The sequence below is a fragment of the Antedon mediterranea genome, chromosome 1, assembly GCF_964355755.1.
Source record: "Antedon mediterranea chromosome 1, ecAntMedi1.1, whole genome shotgun sequence".
NCBI lineage: Eukaryota > Metazoa > Echinodermata > Crinoidea > Comatulida > Antedonidae > Antedon > Antedon mediterranea.
In genome coordinates this window covers 12,352,133-12,374,633 of record NC_092670.1, presented here as the reverse complement: position 1 = coordinate 12,374,633, position 22,501 = coordinate 12,352,133, and the positions used below count along the sequence as shown (strand labels likewise).

At 33.8% G+C, this 22,501-nt stretch overlaps 1 long non-coding RNA gene across 1 annotated transcript; it reads left to right on the top strand.

Annotated features, from left to right (window-relative positions):
* Positions 1-8,642: 8,642 nt before the first annotated feature.
* LOC140056777 (uncharacterized) lies at positions 8,643-14,169 on the top strand. Its single transcript, XR_011846821.1, has 3 exons — positions 8,643-9,074; positions 11,617-11,759; positions 13,288-14,169. It is a non-coding gene; the product is annotated as an uncharacterized lncRNA (long non-coding RNA).
* The last annotated feature ends 8,332 nt before the right edge of the window (positions 14,170-22,501 follow it).

The window sequence follows — 22,501 nt, the reverse complement described above, 5'->3', positions numbered from 1 at the left end:
ATTAAACAAGATATAAAGTCAAACTTTACAATTAATAATAGTCTTTAATTTATCATTATTCATATCACTTTTCATTCATTTTAAAACATTTAATTTTCTTTTCTATGTAGAGTTTGTGATTAAAAAAAAATTATACATAAGAGCAGCGAAACTCAAAAAGCGAAAACTTGTGAATGGCTGCCAAAAATAGAAAATAAGGTCACCACCAGGGCCAGGAGAGATTATGGTGCTTGGTTTTTCCTTCATGATTAATTAGATTTTAATGCTAATATAAATTTGTGAAAATTGTAACTAGGCCTATACTGTACATCCAATAATGTAATTATTTTAGAGAAAATGACCAAATAATCTAAGTTGAATAATTTTTGGAGGGAAAATGTTATCCTCCTCTGAAGCCTAAAATTTGCATATCCAGTATAAAAGTGGAATGTAATAGATATTAGAGAAGAAGAGAGAATAAGATCAGAGTAGATAAACGGAAAGATGATAAAGAGAATATTAACGCTTGACTGGTAGTGGTAGAAAGATGTATTAATCGAATTACAAGGAATAAAAGTTCTAGTTGAGTTAAATATACCTTTTGTATGAGTTATCATTCAGTGACAGCTGTGTACGTCGCGTGGAAATATATACGCCTGAGAAAGCTCGGAACCAACTAAAATAAATTCACTACATGGTGGCAGCGGTGAAAATTTTTGTTTACATGATTTAAGTATCAAGAAGAAGAAGGAGAAGAAGTGACAGTGCCTACTCTACGGGCCTGTTAAATCAGTAACCAAAAAGTTAAATGGTTACGAAGATCTGGATTCCTGACAGTTTTTATACCGTGCGTTGTTTGGATATTACAACGAAGAAGAAGTACTGTTGAGCTCAAGGTACCTGCTCAAGACTGCTGGATATTCATCGGAGATACTTATATATTCACCGAGGTCTGAAAGAAGAAGACTGAAGTAACAGAAGGAAGCCCAGTAAAGTTGGAGAAGATTTGCAAAGCTGACTTTGTAAACTATTTTTTATTTCGAAATTAAATATTTGTACGGAGCGAACTTGGAACGTTGTTTGTGACTTTGAAGTAAATTAATGTCTTATATTGTATTGCATTTAAGAATTTATGTGGATTTCATATTAATCAAGGTAATACAAATACTTTTATAACATATTTTGTATACATAAGTTTACATATTTCATTAGTAAAATTGTTATTAGCATGACAACTTTAAGATCGGGTAAAAATATAGATAAGACTATGTCAGAAAAAGATACTAGGGAAGAGATGGTTGACCAAGAAGAGGTTGACCAAGTCAATGAAATGTATGATAACATGGCTAGGGATATTGATTTGCCCGAAATACCCGGCGGTATGCCTAAAGATATGATGCTCGAATATTTTCGAATGAAGTTCGAGGCCGAGGCCGAAAACAAAAAGTTAGAATTACAATACCAACAAGACCAATTAAGATTAGAAGCAGATATAGAGCAAAAGAAAATAGATATAGAGCAAAGAAAAATTGAATCACAAGAAAGAGTGAAAATGATGGAATTAGAAAATAGGTCTAGCTACAGTAATGCTAGGAATATAATAGATGAAATGAAGGTAAAGGTTCCTACTTTGAAGGAATCAGATGATATTGATATATATTTTAGAACATTTGAACACTTGGCAGAAGCCACAGGTTGGGATAAGAATACGTGGTCCGCTAGGTTAGCACCTGAACTGTCTGGTAAAGCTAGGACAGCATATGCATCCTTAACCGTAAAAGAATGTGTAGATTATGATACCTTAAAGAAGGCAATCTTAGAAAAGTATGATGTGTCCGCAGAGACCTACAGACTTAAATTTAGAAATTCAAACAGAGTTAAAGATATGTCCATCAGGGAATGGCTGAATGAGCTCTCCCATTATTTAAAATGTTGGATGAAATGTGCTAATGTAAAAGAAGATGATGCTGCAGGCATTATTGAAATGATTATAATGGAACAGGCACTTGATAAAATGCCTGAAGATCTGAGGCTTTATCTTAGAGATAAACAAGTAAATAAGAGCTATGATATGGCTAGGATAGCCGATGATTATATAGCTAATAGAGGTGGCCGTGGCTATTGGAATGCCGTAAATTCTGAAAATAAGCCTACGTATTATAAGGGCCAAGAAAACAGTAAACCCAAGAATAGTACGACTCAGAATAACCCTGGAGCTAGGCAGCAAGGATACAATAGGTATCGCGGAAGAGGAGGCAAATTCCATAACTATGGTAGAAATTTCCAACAGAGAGAACCTTCAAATGAATGGATTATTGGCCTATGCTTCAATTGTAAGGAGAAGGGACATAAAATAGGGGATTGTCCTAAGATGGTAGCAAAAGGAAAGACTAGTGACACTAAGAAGGGCCCGAATGTGAAAGATGGCTTAAGATGTGAAGAAATAAAATCAGATAGACCCCAAGTAGTTATGGATAGTGTAGAAAATAAAATGGAGAAGTGTACAATACCAGGAAAATTAGAAGGACTGGATATAACTATGCTAAGAGACTCGGGATGTACCCAGTCAGCTGTTAAGGAAAGTCTAGTGCCAAACAAATGTTACTTGCCAGGAAAATGGGTTACGTTAAGAAGTATAGGAGGCGATATTACCGTCCCCTTAGCTGAGGTAGCTATAGAAAGTAAGATAGTGACAGGAAAAGTGATTGTAGCCGTAATCGAAGGATTACAGAGGGACATGTTATTGGGTCATGATTTGGACCAGAATTGTGGGGAAACAATGGCTAAAGAAATGTTCGTCCTAACTAGGGAGCAAGCCAGAATAGAAAATGATGTTAGAATACAAGACGAAATGATATTGTTAGGGAAAGATAGTAACTTTAAGCCGATAGAAGAGCCGCCTAAAGAAACTAATGTACAATTGTTGAAAACAGTAGTAAATGACAACAAAGTAAATAAAACAAAGTGTTTAGATGATATGAATGGAACAGAAATGAATAATTTGTTTGACGAAAATGAGGATAAAGCTAAAGATAAAACAGTCAAACATAAAACTTATGAACAACAGCACAAGCTGAACCTAACTAAACAAGAACTGATCAAATTGCAAACTAAGGATGACTCACTCAAAGGAGTGTTTGACAGGGTAGTCCCTATAGAAGAAATAGGTCAGCATAGGGTGTGTTTCTTTATGAGACAAGGTATATTGATGAGAAATTGGAGTAGTATTAAAGATAAGAATAACCAAGTGGAACAGATTGTATTACCCACTCAGTGTAGACAGGGTGTATTACACTTAGGTCATAATGTGCCATTTGCAGGTCACATGGGTGTTGAGAAAACTAAAAGTAGGGTCCTGAACCAATTCTATTGGCCAGGTATATTTAAAGATGTGGTAGTCTATTGTAAAGTCTGTAAGGAATGCCAAAAGGTAGATAAGGGTAAAAGTAAAAGGAAACATACTTTGATACCATTACCGATTATAAGTACACCATTTAAACGTATAGCGATAGACATCGTTGGACCCTTATCTAGAACAAGCCGTAATAACAAATATATGCTTACTATAATTGACTATGCTACGAGATATCCGGATGCTATCCCGTTACCCAATGTTAGAGCTGAAACAGTAGCCAGGGCTCTAATAGAAGTCTTTACTAGAGTAGGATTACCCGAAGAGATTGTACATGATCAAGGAACTAATTTCATGTCTTCAATTATGCAATCTATATGTAGTATGTTGGGGATTAATCAATTAAAGACTACAGTGTACCACCCCCAAAGCAATGGGCTTGTTGAAAGATTTCACGGTACATTGAAAAATATGATACGGACACTTATAGTAAAGCAAAGAAAAAATTGGGATAACTACATACCCCCCTTTCTGTTTGCATACAGAGAAGTTCCTAGTAAAGCGACGGGCCATTCACCTTTAAATTGCTTTATGGTAGAGAGGTGAGGGGACCCTTGAGTTTACTCAAAAGTAATTGGGTAGAAGATGAAGAAACATCTACTGATGTTATCAAATACATGTTAGAAATAAGAGAAAAAATGGAGGAATTAATGAAAGATGCTAATGTAAACAAACTTGAAGAACAAGAAATTATGTCCCACAATTATAACAAGAATGCTATTGATAGAGAATTTGTAGAAGGGGACAAAGTGTTGATATTCCTTCCAGTAGGAAATAGTAAGTTAGACAGTAAATGGCAAGGCCCCTTCACTGTTACAAAAAAGGTCAATGATGTAAATTATGAAATATACATAGGAGGTAGAAGAAAAGAAAAACAAATTCTACATGTTAATATGTTAAAGAGATGGTATGATAAAGTAGAAATAAGTAAAGATGGTTATTATGTAGTAACAAATGTTCAGTCGATAGAAGTCCATGACAATGCGTTAGATAGTGAAATAGACATAGGATTGTCTTATCATCAATCACAAACATGGAGAGATGTTAACGTTAGTAGTAATTTAAATGATACACAAACTAAACAATTAACAGAATTGTTAAAGTACCAACAGAATGTATTCTCGGATGTACCAGGTAGAACTCACTTAGTGACACATGAAATTAAGACTAATGGTGAAATGTCTATAAGGCATAGGGCATATAGAACGCCCCAAGCATTAAAGGGTAAATTGAAAGAGGAATTAGAAAGTATGTTGGCTATGGGTATAATAGAACCTACTGTTAGTGCCTATGCTGCACCTATTATTGCCCTGAAGAAAGGCCAGAATCAAATTAGAATGGTGACAGATTTTAGATCACTAAATAAGACTACACAATTTGACCCTTATGTTATGCCTCGCATAGACGAATTGTTGGATGAGGTATCATCCGCAATATACTTAACTACGTTAGATCTAACTAAAGGATTTTACCAGGTGCCTCTGGATCCTAAGACCAAAGACAAATCAGCATTTATTACACAATTTGGACAGTATTGTTACAATGTACTTCCATTTGGTATGCGAAATAGCTCTAGTACTTTCCAAAGATTAATGGATAAGGTATTACAAGGTACTGAGGGATATGCTAAGGCATATATAGATGACATATGTATTTATAGTCAAACTTGGAAAGATCATATTTTTCATTTGAATGATGTATTAGAAAGATTAAGTAGTGCTGGATTGACAGCAAAGCCTTTGAAATGTAAAATTGCCTATGCACAGGTAGAATTTCTGGGGCATAAGATTGGTAATGGAGAAATTAGACTCATGATTGATAAGGTTGAGGCTGTGGAAAAGTTCCCCAGACCTTTGTCTAAGAAACAAGTCCGATCATTTCTCGGATTAACTGGCTATTACAGAAAATTTGTACAGAACTATGCCGATATTGCTAAACCATTGATTGATTTAACTTTAAAGAGTAAAAGTAATACCGTTAAGTGGAATGAACAATGTGAAAATGCCTTTGTAACTTTAAAGAAACGACTTACTGATGATAATGTATTAAAAGCCCCAAATTTTGATAAGATGTTTTTATTGCAAACCGATGCCTCAAATTATGGCATAGGTGCAGTGCTGAGCCAAATAGATGGTGAGGGTAATGATTATCCCATTGTGTACTTAGTAGAAAGTTATCTGTACATGAGCAGAGATATTCTGTGCCAGAAAAAGAGTGCCTCTCTATTGTTTGGGCTATCAATAAACTTAAGTATTATCTGTATGGTTGTGAATTTCAAGTTCATACTGACCACCAGGCATTGAGATGGATGGACTCAATGAAGGGTGCCAATGTTAGACTTATGAGATGGGCTCTGTTTTTACAAGGATATAAATTTAAAGTTATTTACAAGAAAGGATCATTAAATGGAAATGCAGATGGATTAAGCCGTGCATAAATAATATTATAGATGTGTTATTTGTAGATAGTTTATAGTAAAATGGTTTTAAATGTTAAATTTTGGAAAGATTGACACAATCTTTTTCCCAAAAAGGGGAATGTCATATTATTTATGTTGTGATTCTCTGTGTTTAGAGAAGGATGCTTTAGACCAGGTCCGCCTTATATTATTAGCCAATCAAAATCGTATAATTTTTGGAGGGAAAATGTTATCCTCCTCTGAAGCCTAAAATTTGCATATCCAGTATAAAAGTGGAATGTAATAGATATTAGAGAAGAAGAGAGAATAAGATCAGAGTAGATAAACGGAAAGATGATAAAGAGAATATTAAGGCTTGACTAGTAGTGGTAGAAAGATGTATTAATCGAATTACAAGGAATAAAAGTTCTAGTTGAGTTAAATATACCTTTTGTATGAGTTATCATTCAGTGACAGCTGTGTACGTCGCGTGGAAATATATACGCCTGAGAAAGCTCGGAACCAACTAAAATAAATTCACTACAACAAGCTATTGCTGTAATGCCACAATCAACACATCAATTAATAGTTGAAAATAAATTGTCAACAATAATGCAGAAATTCAATGAAATATACTAGTAATTAACTCATTTTTTACTGTACTGTACTGTAAATCTTCACACATTAAAATTATGGTGATTTTATCTCATGTACTGTAGTAGTATTTTTTATTTATTTAATGCTGTATACAAATGTTATTGCTCGAATTATGAAAACTATACAACATTTTAAAAGCTGGAAAACAACCAACACATTTGCCTAATGCTTTATGATAGTCATCCAATATTTATCTTGTGTTCCACTACCGAGTCTACTGCCAGTTGCCTTTAAAATGCTGTATGGGTGTAACTTCTGTTCCAGTCTTCATTAGCTTAAGTCTATAAATTGAAAAACAATGATGTATAAATACAAAAGTCAAATAGAAAAGTTAAATATTTCACAATTTATTGCATACATATAATTATTATTTCTGTAAATGAATCTGAAGTTTTCAATTTGGGGTACTAATGTACAGTAAGGAATCCCTGAAAAGTGCATCTCCTCCCTAAAAAAGGCCTAGTCTAATTACTAGTGTTTTCGTTTTGGTTGCTATCAACAACAATCTATTCTACCGTCAACTTCTTTGGTACTGTATGCTGATCATTTTCCAAATGTTCGTTTTTTGTCATCAGTTAGTCTTTTTTAGACTTTAAAATTAATTCGAGCTCCAAATGTATATCAGTGGTACATCAACATAGTAGGCCTATTTCCTGTAGCTAGTTGTGGAGTGATGGCTTAGCTAGGTGAGTACGACATATATGACCTAGCTAGGCCTCAAAGTGGGTTCCCGTCTACTTTTCTGACCCGATTATCTGCCTGCCTACAGCTGCTGCTACACTACACTACACAGTAGTAGTAAACTACAGTACTAACTAGGCCTAGTAGGCCCTACTAGATAGTAGAAGTAGGCTTATATTATAGCCCTAGCCTAGATAGCTAAGCCTATAACTATACGCCAAAAACTATTATAGGAGGATGTGTCATTCATCTAAAATAGAATTCTACTTACCAGCAAATTAACGGCAGAGCTTTTTACATCATACGATCAGGGAAACCCCAGCACTTTCTTCTGTTCTTCGCACATGTTTGTTTACGTGGTGAACAGATCGTATCTCCCCTGTTTGGATACTCATTAACATATCATGAATATTTATGAGCTGTTAGCTAACCATCGTTATTTTGGAATTTCTGAACTTATGAGTTCGAAAAAACTTATTTTGATTTTTTATAAGCGAAATCAATATTTTTTTCGGATTTTTTTTCGGCGAAAGTGAATAACTTTATTATAACTACAAAATGGTCTATTCAAAATTTGATTTTTTTCATCTTTATTTTTCATGTTTTGGGGGACAATACAACTTTAATGCTGATTTATGGCTAGGCGTAAAATAAAACGTGGTAGGAGGATGATTGCTGGCAGCGAAGCAGCAATAAATGGGCCCAATCTTGTTAGCAACGTCGCATGACATGATTTATATTACGACCTGTTTTAACGAGAGGTCAAAATATACCCTGAGGACACTTCCAACACGGTAACGGCGACCGGGAATCCACCAAATGTTAGGATTCAGCCAAGTAGCCTTTTTTGCAATTAAAATCTCATTACACGGAATCTCTATGGGCCCGTTTGCGATTTTTTTTTTCGTACATAAGTTGGGGACCCCCTCATGAAACGTCACAAAATTAACATGAATAATTCATCAGTTAAATTTTCTTGTTCCGTGTGCACCCAAGCGTATAGCAACAAGAAGTGATTACACAACTGCGATACGATACTTTTACAGTAGGCCTAGGATTCTAAGTCAATTCACGTGATTGCCTTCGCGCACTCTTCTTCACACACACACACACACCACTATGCAAAATGTGTCGAGTCGAGGCTAATCGACAGCTAGGCAAGGCATTACACTAAGTAGTAATTCATTGGATATAGCCCAAAGAAAGCTTAGACCCACAAGAATAAAGAATGTGTATAATTTGTGTACTGTATTTTTTTAATTCTGCTATTTTATTATCAAACAATATGCATGTAATCAAAGGAACTGCGCGTATATGAACACTAGAATAGACATGGGTTTAGAGAATAGCAATTAGGCCTAATTATAGTATCAATAGAAACTATAATTTTAACACGTAATTCTTTAGTAATAAATTATATTAAACACACCATAAACTAAAGGCTGATTATTTCGACAATCCACACAAAACGCCGCTATTCTATTATGAAATCGCACGCGGCAACCACAACGGAGATAGGCCTAGAATCGTACCGCACTTGTGTAAACTACTGTAATCACTTCTTGTTGCTATACGCTTGGGTGCACACGGAACAAGAAAATTTAACTGATGAATTATTCATGTTTATTTTGTGACGTTTCATGAGGGGGTCCCCAACTTATGTACGAAAAAAAAAATCGCGGCCCGTTTACGAACAGCAAGTATCCGGATAACTTGTCATCTTTTGGGGTCATTAATCATGCCTTAACGACCCTTAATGACTTTTTTGAGTACTACCACCTGGGTTATCCGGACCAACCTCAGCCCGGCAAATTTGGAGGGTTGGCTTGTCCTCAGGGGAGTTGAAGGCGACCTTGCTGGATTAAACAATGTATTTTATGAGATAATCACGCAAATCAGGCTGAAAATAAGGCCATGAGTAGCCGGATACCTAGAAGTCTGTAAACGGTAGGGAGAATTTTGATTTAGCCTTGTCAGGAGAGACCTCTGGCATATCCAGATACTTTAAATGTTCATAAACACAACCTTTGTTGTTATACCAAAGATTGTATAGCGCCGCTACGCGGCGCTATACAATCTTTGGTTATACAACACACTTCTCGTAGGCGTGTAGAATATGCATGTAATGCGTGTTGTATAAACGCGCCCTTTGACGCGATGGTAGCAGCAAAACTGTAAACTTACATGGAACAAAACCTGACCTGACAACCTTGAGACAGGATACAAATGCCTATCCTCTGCACCAATTCAACACATTTAAGATGAACTTCCTTATTATAAATAGTTCATAATTGTAAACTTAATGGTCTTGTTCAGGAAGTGAGGTTTATAAAGGAAACATCTGAAAATAATATTGTACAGTAACAGATACTAAGTATGTTAACTAATTTTTTGCCTGTTCATCTTCAAGAATTGTGAATGTATGAATTGTTTAATTAATACAAATTACAAGCTAAAATCGGCGAAAATGATGAATTATGAAATGAATTGTATAGCATTGTCAAACCTATTAAAAAGTCAACCACGGATCTAGATGTATGAATAATAACACAGACAAGTATAGCCATCCATTAACAACATTTACATTCGGAATTAAATTGTAAAGTATATATTATCGTTGGATAATATATAGAATGGAGGCGTAAATATTTGCAACAATGAATAATTGTTCTGAAAGATATTTTCGCGTAAATTTCTTTCCTATTACTATACCGGAAATGTTGTCTATTAACAATCTCCTACAATGTACTACAATGGGTACTGACATTTATTGACGCATTCTCAATTAAAATATGATGTAAAATAGTGTTAAATGAACCGGGGAAATCGATAAAGATAGACCATTAACATAACTTTGTTTGGATCAAGGCGTTGGTAAATATTATGGAGAAAAGAATTAACAGCATCGTTGAGCTCTAGATGCAAATTGGTTCTTATCTAGGCTACATTACAAATGTTTCCTTGAGTCTTGATACATTCAATCGTTTTAAACATTAAATTAGAAGTATTTGTAACCGGCTTAAAATCTGTTGGTACACTGGGTCTATTTACTTTTGGCAATGGGTTGATAATATAAATATACGCGTGGAACAGTAGGCCTACCACTAATAAAAAATACTTGAAAATATAAGTGAAAATCGGACATAATTGCTTATTGCACACTTTCAAAATTCTAATTTCCTTTTGTTTTCGATTTAATAAAAAAAAATGAACGGACATAAAATAACATTGTGAGGCACTGTAAAAAAACCTGCATGAATAAAAACAAGGCCAACAGCCATTAAGTCGCGTGCTACAATGCATAGTGATACCGGACCGACAGACAAACAGACCGACAGACAGACGGACCGACCGACATAGTGAACTATACTGACCGAAATTACTGAACATGTTTAAAAATGTTGAAATGTTTAAAAACATTTATATTTTTTTAATTTACACGTGCGTAGCCTGTCACATTTGACGTGCTCGTATAACGTAATTTCGAGTTGAAAAGTAATTCAAGAAAACAGAAATCGGGCCAAAAGTGTGCGCAATAATATTTAACGCGCAGTGCGCGCGCAAAAATCTGCGCACTCATGGCAATTTTGTAAACGCTTAAAATTGCCTGAAACGTACTCTTATTTCATCGAAAATAAATTTTGAAAATTTTAAGCGCGCGTACGCATGCGTTACATGCGCTACGCACGTAATTGTATTGCCATATGATGATTTATGCCCTGAAATTTATGAGTACCAAATTTTATTTAATTGTGATTCATGGTTGTTAAGATATGATTACAAACGTGATTCCGTTAAATCGTGCGTAGACCGCGTAATTTTTTATTGCGCACCGTGAAAACATAACCACATCGATTCCTGGCCATAAGGAATATTCTGTGAAAAATTTACTTAGCTAGATTAAACTGATATCAAGATAAGGTCATAAAGCGATAAAACGCTTAGTGATACCGGACCAACAGACAGACAGACAGACCGACAGACAGACAGACAGACCGACCGACCGACTTAGTGAACTATAGAGTCGCTTCCACGCGACTAAAAACCTAAATATTGTACATAATATAAAAGTTTCCAACCAGGGCGCGGCCAAATTGATCCCTGTAATGTACAATCAACTGTAATAATAATAATAATAATAATAATAATAATATATATATATATATATATATATATATATATTATATATATATATATATATATATATATATATATATATATATATATATATATATATATATATATATATATATATATATATATATATATATATATATATAAATAAATCCAAAGGCAAATTACTGAAAAATGACAATGCTGTGGGTATCAGTGGCTGGATCTCAATGGAGATACAAAAAAAAGCGAAAAGCTAAATCAAAACGATAAAGTAAAACAGCCAGAAAAATTAGCAGAGCTTTCGGACAAAACTAGTCCTTCATCAGTGCAAGTGAAGGAATTTCGATAACGTCATAGCATATATGTTTTATAGTCAAAACAGATTTTGAGAGTACTGGTTATGGCTGGACTCAAGAAAGAGGTGATGGTTTTGATTGGATGCGGACTTGTGGTGGAAGGGATGGAAGAATTGGTGAAAGAAAAACTGGACCATCAAAGGTCATTCAGGAAATCGTTGTACGTTTATTAGGGTTATTAGTAGAAATGTCTACTAGCACATGAGAGGTTAAGTGTGGTGTAAAATAAACACTTCTAGTGGTCACTATGCCAAAAATCTAAATTGTTTTCACATAATGTTTAATACAGTAAAATTTCGGAAATATTCAAAAAGCCATATATTATAATTTGAACTAGATTTAATTCGTCACTATGACGAATTTTAGGTTATATGCATTGATTTTAATAATTAAATTCATTTTTTAAATATATATATTGATTTTGTCAGAATCTTTAATTATTTATAATATAGGCCTATGAAGATAGGATCTTGCTAACGCAAATACAATAGCCGGTATCACTATCCGATCAAAGATCCCTCCGCGTATAATATAAACAACCCTTGTTACATAATTATAAAGACCTAAGTCATTTTTTTTTACCTTTTCATCATAAATCATTCGTAAATTAATCTAACACTAAGAAATGAAATTGAACAAACAATACGGATATAAAAAAAATCTTATTTCGTTTCCCAAGGTGAGACTCGATCTGGGTACCTTGAATGCTATAGACGCGAGCACAGACCACCGAGCCATACACAACTGACTAAAGTTGAAGAAAGATTCCTCCGTGTCTTTACTATGCAGTAACCCTTTTGGCTTTTAACTTCAATATATAAACATTTTAAAGAAGAAGTTAATGTTAAGTTTGTTATTTCGGCCAAAGAAAATGTCATAGTTTGTTTGATTGTATTAATTTTTTTTAAATTTAATATGCAATGATGACGTAATCAACTTTTTTTTCTCTTAATTTCATAATAAATCTTCCATGCATATATGATACATATACCTTTAAAAAATGAAAAATAGGGTTTCCCGAGCATTCTGACGATCTATATTCATTTTAAAATATAGCATATTTTCACCATTTTGTGCGAAGCCGGTCACTTTAACGTGCTTGTATAACGTGGTTTTAAATTGAAAAGTGAATAAAATATGATGAAATTGCTAAAGAAAGTTTGTAAAACAGAAATCAGGCAAAAAGAGTACCGCAGTATAGTTTAACGCGCAGTGCAAAATTCTGCGCACTCATGGCAATTTTTAAACGCTTAAAATTGCCTGAAATGTACTCACTACTCACTCATTTTTTTAAATTGTAAGCGCACGTACGCACGCGTTATATGCGCTACGCACGTATTTTCATTTTCATATGATGAAATATGATCTGAAATTTACCAAATTTGGTTTAATTATAATACATATGATTGCAAACGTGATTTCATTAAATCACGCGTATACCTTTTTTATTGCGCACCATGAAAGGATATCCACATCGACGCGATTCCTGGATATAAGGAATATACTCTGAAAAATTGACGTAGCTAGATGTAATTGATCTCAAGATAATATTGACGGACAAAACAGTGCTAAGGAAAGAATAAAATAAAGAAATAAAGATTTTTGACAGAATCAATAAGGTTATATGCATGATAATATATAGCCTAATTAAATTTAATTACTAACTGCTTGTTTATTTCCACGTACAGGTGATCATTATGTTTACATTAAAACAATATCTACAAGTAACTGGAAGTCAGCTCGCATGAGAAGTCAATTGTTACCACCAGGGCAACATGTATCTTTATCATTCTACTATCACATGTACGGACATGAAGTTGGATCACTCACGGTTTACAGAAAATCGGATTTGGGGGACGAACTGTTATGGAAAAAAAGTGGTAACCAAGGAGATCGGTGGCGAAATGCCGTAGTAGCACAATTTGCGCACAACGGTTATGGAAAAAATTACATTGTGTTTGAAGGCTATTGGGAAAAGTAGTTTACCGTAGGGGTGACATCGCAATTGACGACATTCAATATCGGACGCGTGCTATCGGTTTGTAACTTTCAAATGAGATTTGTTTTTATTTAATATAAAGATTATATAATTATTACCGACTATACTACTGAAATCAATACAGAAACTATACTACCATAATCTGTTCTTTGGGAAATGAAAACGAGATATAACAATTTGTGTATAAGATAAAAACATTAACTAGATTTAATTCGTCACTATGACGAATTATAGGTTATATGCATTGATTTAAATAAAGATAATTGATTTGTAAAAGATATTTTGATTGATTGATTTTCTCAGATTCTTTAATTATTTATAATATATGATAGAGAGGACCTTGCTAACGCGAATACAATAGCCGGTATCACAATCCGATCAAAGATCCCTCTGCGTATAATGTCATAAACCACATTTGTTGTTACATAATAATAAAGACATAAGTTACTTTTTATCTAGATTTCATTATAAATCATGTGTATAATCTATATAATACACTAAGAAATAAATTTGAACAAACAATACGGATAATAAAAAAAAATCTTATTTCGTTTCCCAAGGTGAGACTCGATCTCGGTACCTTGAATGCCTTAGACACGAGCACAGACCATCGAGCCATACACAACTAACTAAAAATTGTAGAAAAATTCCTCCGTGTATTTACTATGCAGTAACCACTTTGGTGCAAATAGATTATTACATACCGCAATGAATTATAATTTTTTACTATGATGACATCTTTAAAAATGTAAAGAAATGATGCACTGTCAAACTATATACTTTTAACTTTAATATATGAACTTCTTAAGAAAGAAAGTTAATGTTAATTAAGTTTGGTATTTTGGCCTAAGAAAATGTCATAATTTGTTTGATTGTCGAAATTATTTTTTTTAAATTGAATATGCAATTAATGATGACTTAATCAACTTTTGTTCTCTTTATTTGATAATAAATCATACATATGATACATACACTTCAAGAAAATGAAATAAAAAATAGGTGTTCCCCTGCATTCTGACGATATATATTAATTTTAAAATTTAGCATATTTTCACCATTTTGTTAACTTATACGTGCGTAGCAAGTCACTTTTGACGTGCTCGTATAACGCAATTTCGAGTTGAAACCTGAATCAAATATGATGATATTATTAAAGAAAGATTGTAAAACAGAAATCGGGCAAAAAGAGTGCGCATTAACGTTTAACGCGCAGTGCGCGTGCAAAAATCTGCGCACTCATGGCAATTTTTTAAACGCTTAAAATTGCCTGAAACGTACTCTAATTTCATCGAAAATAAATTTTGACAATTTTGAACATTTTAAGCGCGCGTACGCAAGCGTTATATGCGCTACACACGTAATTTTATTGCCATATGATGAAATATGACCTGAAATTTATGAGTACCAAATTTTGTTTAATTGTGATTCATGCTTGTGAAGATATGATTACAAACGTGATTTCGTAAAATCGCGCGTAGACCGCGTAATTTTTGATTACGCATCGTGAAAATATAACCACATCGATTCCTGGCCATGAAGAATATACTCTGAAAACTTGACTTAGCTAGATTAAACTGATGCCAAGATAATGCACGGACAAAATAGTGCTAAGGAAAGAATAAATAAATAAACTAGATTTAATTCGTCACTATGACGAATTATAGGTTATATGCATTGATAATTAAAATAAAGATAATTGATTTTTAAAAGATATTTTGATTCATTGATTTTCTCAGATTCTTTAAATAATATATAATATATGATAGGACCTTGCTAACGCGAATACAATAGCCGGTATCACAATCCGATCAAAGATCCCTCTGCGTATAATGTCATAAACCACATTTGCTGTTACATAATAATAAAGACATAAGTTATTTTTTATCTAGATTTCATTATAAATCATGTGTATAATATATACACTAAGAAATAAATTTGAACAAACAATACGGATAATAAAAAAAAAAATTTATTTCGTTTCCCAAGGTGAGACTCGATCTCGGTACCTTGAGTGCCATAGACACGAGCACACACCACCGAGCCATACACAACTGACTAAAAATTGTAGAAAAATTCCTCCGTGTATTTACTATGCAGTAACCACTTTGGTGCAGATAGATTATTACATACCGCAATGAATTATAATTTTTTACTATGATGACATCTCTAAAAATGTACAAAAATGATGCACTGTCAAACTATATACTTTTAACTTTAATATATGAACTTTTGAAGGAAGAAAGTTAATGTTAAGTTTGTTATTTTTGCCTAAGAAAATGTCATAATTTGTTTGATTGTCGAAATGAATTTTTTTTAATTTAATATGCAATTAATTATGGCTTAATCAACTTTTGATCCCTTAGTTTAATAATAAATCATACATAAGATACATACACTTCAAGAAAATTAAATAAAAAATATGTGTTCCCGAGCATTCTGACGATCTATATTAATTTTAAAATTTAGCATATTTTCACCATTTTGTTAACTTACACGTGCGTAGCCTGTCACTTTTGACGTGCTCGTATAAGGCAATTACGCGTTGAAAAGTGAATAAAATATGATGATATTATTAAAGAAAGGTTGTACAACCGAAATCGGACAAAAAGAGTGCGCATTAACGTATAACGCGCAGTGCGCGTGCAAAAATCTGCGCACTCATGGCAATTTTTTAAACGCTTAAAATTGCCTGAAACGTACTCTAATTTCATCGAAAATAAATTTTGACAATTTTGAACATTTTAAGCGCGCGTACGCAAGCGTTATATGCGCTACGCACGTAATTGTATTGCCATATGATGAAATATGACCTGAAATTTATGAGTACCAAATTTTGTTTAATTGTGATTCATGCTTGTGAAGATATGATTACAAACGTGATTTCGTAAAATCGCGCGTAGACCGCGTAATTTTTGATTACGCATCGTGAAAATATAACCACATCGATTCCTGGCCATAAGGAATATACTCTGAAAAATTGACTTAGATAGATGAAACTATCACGGACAAAATAGTGCAAATCCTTTTATTTAATTGTTTTCGCGTGATGAGATTTGAACCCGGTACCTCTGATACCAAAGTCGGTTGCACTACACATCGAGCCATATGAGCACCTGCTGAAGAAAATCCGAAGAAAGAGTCCTCGTTCATTCGGTATGTCGTGAATCCCCTCGATGCAAGTTGATTATTACATATCAAAATTAAATCATAAATTTTACTATGATGAAATCTTCACAAATTTTAAACAGTGACATATTAGCAAAGTGCATACTTTCAAGTTTTATATATCAACATGTAAAGAAAAAAGATAAACGTTATGTTTATTGTTTTACTCTTTGAATATGTTATTGTTTGTTTGATGATAAACATTTCGAAAATTATATTTAATATGCAAATAATGTAGCCATCAAACACGTTTTAACATTCAACACTATAATAAATCAGATCTACGATTCATAGACTGTAATAAAATAAAATAAAAAATGGGGGTAACCTTGCATTCTGATGAACTGTATCACTTTTAAAAGTAGACATATTTTGCAACATTTTCACAATTTGTTGACGTTTTCGTGCGCAACCAGTCATGTTTAACGTGCTCGTAGAACGCCATTTCAAGTTGAAAAGTGAATAAAATAACGTAAAATTGTTAACCTAAGTTTGAAAAACACAATTTATGTAAAAGAAAAGCTCATACGCGTTCCCTGCGCCGTGCGCGCGTAAAAATGTGCGCACCAGTGGCAATTTTTAAACCCTTAAAATGACCTGAAACGTGCTCTAATTTAATCAGGAATTGATTTGAAGCATTTTAAAATTTCAAACGCCGTTTACGCACGCACTTTCTAATGTTATAAAATTCGGGAGGGATAAAAAAGTTAACAATTAATGTAAAGCAAACGTGGCTGAAAATTACGTTAAAAAATATTTATCTGTTTCAAAGTTATGATCAATTTAAGATTTTCAGAAAATCGCGCGTAACTTACGATACGCGCCTCTGACAGCGTCCAAAAGCTTGGCTGCACATCTTCAGTTAAATGTCTATATGTTGACCAAGTTACAACATGTTATGTTCACGCGTTGCAGAGAAACAGCGTGTACAAATTTGGACCATTTTAAAATTTCAAACGCAATTTACGCGCAAACTTTCTAGTGTCCAAAAATGTTCTAAAGATTGAAAAAGTTAGCCATTGATGTGAAGAAAACGTGGCTGCAAGTTACGTTAAAAAATATTTATCGGTTTCGAAGTTATGATCAATTTAAGATTTTCATAAAATCACGCGTAACTTACGCTACGCGGCTCTGACAGCGTCCAAAAGCTTGGCTGCACATCTTCAATTAAATGTCTAAAGGTTTACCAAGTTACAACATGTTATGTTAACACGTTGCAGAGAAACGTCGCGTACAAAAAGTGGCGGAAAGAAAGAAGAATAACTAGAACTTAAACTCGTCACTTCAGGACGAGTTTGGTTATCCGCCCGCAACAAAACGTACCTTGCGTATTCAAGTACTTCTCAGTTATGAATTTTCCAATAAAGTAGCCTTTTCGAAATTAAAACTGCCCTTTCAGTGTAATAACCAAATAAATCCATTTAATTAAATGTTTTCCCGTGACGGGATTTGAACCCGATACCTTTGATACCAAAGTCGGTTGCACGACACATCGAGCCATATGAGCACCTGCCGAAGGAAATCCGAAGAAAGTTTACTCGTTCATTCGGTATGTCGTGAACCACTCGATGCAAATAGATTATTACTTAGCAAACTAAATCATAATTTTTACTATGATGAAATCTTCAAAAATTTTAAACAGTGACATATTATGAAAGTGCATACTTTTAAGTTTTATATATTAACATGTGAAGAAAAAAAGATAAACGTTATGTTTATTGTTTTGCTGTTTGAAAACGTTTATGTTTGTTTGATGATAAAAATTTCAAAAATTATATTTAATATGCAAATAATGTAGCCATTAAACACGTTTTAACATTCAACACTATAATAAATCAGACCTATGATTCATACACTGCAAGAAAAAAAAAAAAAAAATGGGGGTAACCTTGCATTCTGATGAACTGTGTCACTTTTAAAAGTATACATATTTTGCAACATTTTCACAATTTTTTAACATTTTACGTGCGCAACCAGTCATGTTTAACGTGCTCGTAGAACGCCATTTGAAGTTGAAAAGTGAATAAAATAACGTAAAATTGTTAACCAAAGATTGAAAAACACAAATCGTGCAAAAGAAATGCTCATACGTGTTTCCTGCGCCGTGCGCGGGTAAAATGTGCGCACCTGGTGGCAATTTTTCAAACGCTTAAAATGACCTGAATCGTGCTCTAATTTAATCAGAAATTGATTTAGAGCATTTTAAAATTTCAAACGCCGTTTACTCGCGCACTTTCCAATGTTACACATTTCGGTAGCGATAAAAAAGTTAGCAATTGATGTGAAGCAAACATGGCTGAAAATTACGTTAAAAAATATTCATCTGTTTCGAAGTTATGATCAACTTAGGATTTTCTGAAAATCGCGCGTAACTTACGCTACGCGGCTCTGCCAGCGTCCAAAAGCTTGGCTGCACATCTTCAGCTAAATGTCTAAATGTTTACCAAGTTACAACATGTTATGTTAACAGGTTGCAGAGAAAAGCTGAACACAAAAATCGGCGGAAATAGAGAAGAATAACTAGATCTGTAACTCGTCACTTGAGGACGAGTTTGGTTATCCGCCCGTAACAAAACGTATCTTGCGCATTCAAGTACCTTTCAATATGACTTTTCCAAAAAGTAGCCTATTCGAAATTAAAACTGCCCTTTCATTGTAATAACCAAATAAATCCTTTTATTTAATTGTTTTCCCTTGACGGGATTCGATCCCGGTAGCTCTGATACCAAAGTCGATGGCACTACACATCGAGCCATATGAGCACCTGCTGAAGAAAATCCGAAGAAAGTTAACTCGTCCATTCGGTATGTCGTGAACCACTCGATGCAAATAGATTATTACTTACCAAACTAAATCATAATTTTCACTATGATGAAATCTTAACAAATTTTAAACAGTGACATATTATGAAAGTGCACACTTGAAAGTTTTATATATTAACATGTGAAGAAAAAAGATAAACGTTATGTTTATTGTTTTCCTCTTTGAAAATGTTATTGTTTGTTTAATGATAAAAATTTCAAAAATTATATTTAATATGCAAATAATGTAGCCATCAAACACGTTTTAACATTCAACACTATAATAAATCAGACCTATGATTCATACACTGCAAGAAAATAAAATAAAAAATAGGGGTAACCTTGCATTCTGATGAACTGTATCGTTTTTAAAAGTATACATATTTTGCAACATTTTCACAATTTTTTAACATTTTACGTGCGCAACCAGTCATGTTTAACGTGCTCGTAGAACGCCATTTGAAGTTGAAAAGTGAATAAAATAACGTAAAATTGTTAACCGAAGATTGAAAAACACAAATCGTGCAAAAGAAATGCTCATGCGTGTTTCCTGCGCCGTGCGCGCGTAAAAATGTGCGCACCTGGTGGCAATTTTTCAAACGCTTAAAATGACCTGAATCGTGCTCTAATTTAATCAGAAATTGATTTAGAGCATTTTAAAATTTCAAACGCCGTTTACTCGCGCACTTTCCAATGTTACAAATCTCGGTAGCGATAAAAAAGTTAGCAATTGATGTGAAGCAAACATGGCTGAAATTTACGTTAAAAAATATTCATCTGTTTCGAAGTTATGATCAACTTAGGATTTTCTGAAAATGGCGCGTGACTTACGCTACGCGGTTCTGCCAGCGTCCAAAAGCTTGGCTGCACATCTTCAGCTAAATGTCTAAATGTTTACCAAGTTACAACATGTTATGTTAACAGGTTGCAGAGAAAAGCTGAACACAAAAATCGGCGGAAATAGAGAAGAATAATAAAAAAAAAGTAACACTACAATTCCAAGGGCTTATCCGCTTGAGGCGGATAACCAATAACTAGAACTTAAACTCGTCACTTGAGGACGAGTTTGGTTATCCGCCCGCAACAAAACGTATCTTGCGTATTAAAGTACTTCTCAGTTATGACTTTTCCAAAAAAATTAGCCTATTCAAAATTAACTGCCCTTTCAGTGTAATAACCAAATAAATCCTTTTAATTAATTGTTTTCCCATTATGGGATTCGAACCCGGTACCTCTGATACCAAAGTCGGTTGCACTACACATCCAGCCATATGAGCACCTGCTGAAGAAAATCCGAAGAAAGAGTCCTCGTTCATTTGGTATGTCGTGAACCCCCTCGATGCAAGTTGATTATTACATAATCAACTTAAATCATAATTTTTACTATGATGAAATCTTCACAAATTTTAAACAGTGACATATTATGAAAGTGCATACTTTCAAGTTTTGAATATTAACATGTAAAGAAAAAAGATAAACGTTATGTTTATTGTTTTACTCTTTGAATATGTTTATGTTTGTTTGATGATAATTATTTCAAAAATTACATTTAATATGCAAATAAGGTAGCCACCAAACACTTTTTAACATTCAAGACTATAATTAATCAGAGCTATGATTCATACACTGCAAGAAATTAAAATAAAAAATGGGGGTAACCTTGCATTCTGATGAATTGTTTCATTTTTAAAAGTAGACATATTTTGCAACATTTTCACAATTTGTTGACGTTTTTGTGCGCAACCTGTCATGTTTAACGTGCTCGTAGAACGCCATTTCAAGTTGAAAAGTAAATAAAATAACGTAAAACTGTTAACCGAAGATTTAAAAACACAAATCGTGTAAAATAAATGCTCATACGTGTTCCCTGCGCCGTGCGCGCGTAAAAATGTGCGCACCAGTGGCAATTTTTAAACGCTTAAAATGACCTGAATCGTGCTCTAATTTAATCAGAAATTGATTTGAAGCATTTTAAAATTTCAAACGCCGTTTACGCGCGCACTTTCTAATGTTACAAATTGCGGTAGCGTTAAAAAAGTTAACTATTGATGTGAAGCAAACGTGGCTGAAAATGACGTTAAAAAATATTCATTTGTTTCGAAGTTATAACCAATTTAAGATTTTCAGAAAATCACGCGTAACTAACGCTACGCGGCTCTGACATCGTCAAAAAGCTTGGCTGGACAACTTCAGTAAAATGTCTAAATGCTGAACAAGTTACAACATATTATGTTTACACGTTGAAGAGAAACAGCGTGCACAAAATAAGAAGAGTAAAATATTTCAAACGCAATTTACGCGAAAACTTTCTAATCTCCAAAAATTTGTTAAACATTCCAAAAGTTAGCCATTGATGTGAAGAAAACGTGGCTGAAAATTTCGTTAAAAAATATTTATCGGTTTCGAAGTTATGACCGATTTAAGATTTTCAGAAAATCGCGCGTGACTTACGCTACGCAGATCTGACAGCGTCCAAAAGCTTGGCTGTACATCTTCAGTTAAATGTCTAAATGTTGACCAAGTTACAACATTTTATGTTAACACGTTGAAGAGAAAACGCGTGCACAAAATCTGAGAAAGAAAGAAGAATAATAAAAAAAAAAAAAAAGTAACACTACAATAACAAATGCTTATCCGCTTGAGGCGGATAACCAAAAAATTATCCGCTTGAGGCGGATAACCAAAAAACTAGATCTTAAACTCGTCACTTGAGGACGAGTTTGGTTATCCGCCCGCAACAAAACATATCTTGCGCATTCAAGTACTTTTCAGTTGTGACTTTTCCAAGAAGTAGCCTATTCAAAATTAAAACTGCCATTTCAGTGTAATAACCAAACAAATCCTTTTATTTAATTGTTTTCCCGTGATGGGATTCGAACCCGGTACCTCTGATACCAATGTCGGTTGCACTACACATCGAGCCATATGAGCACCTGC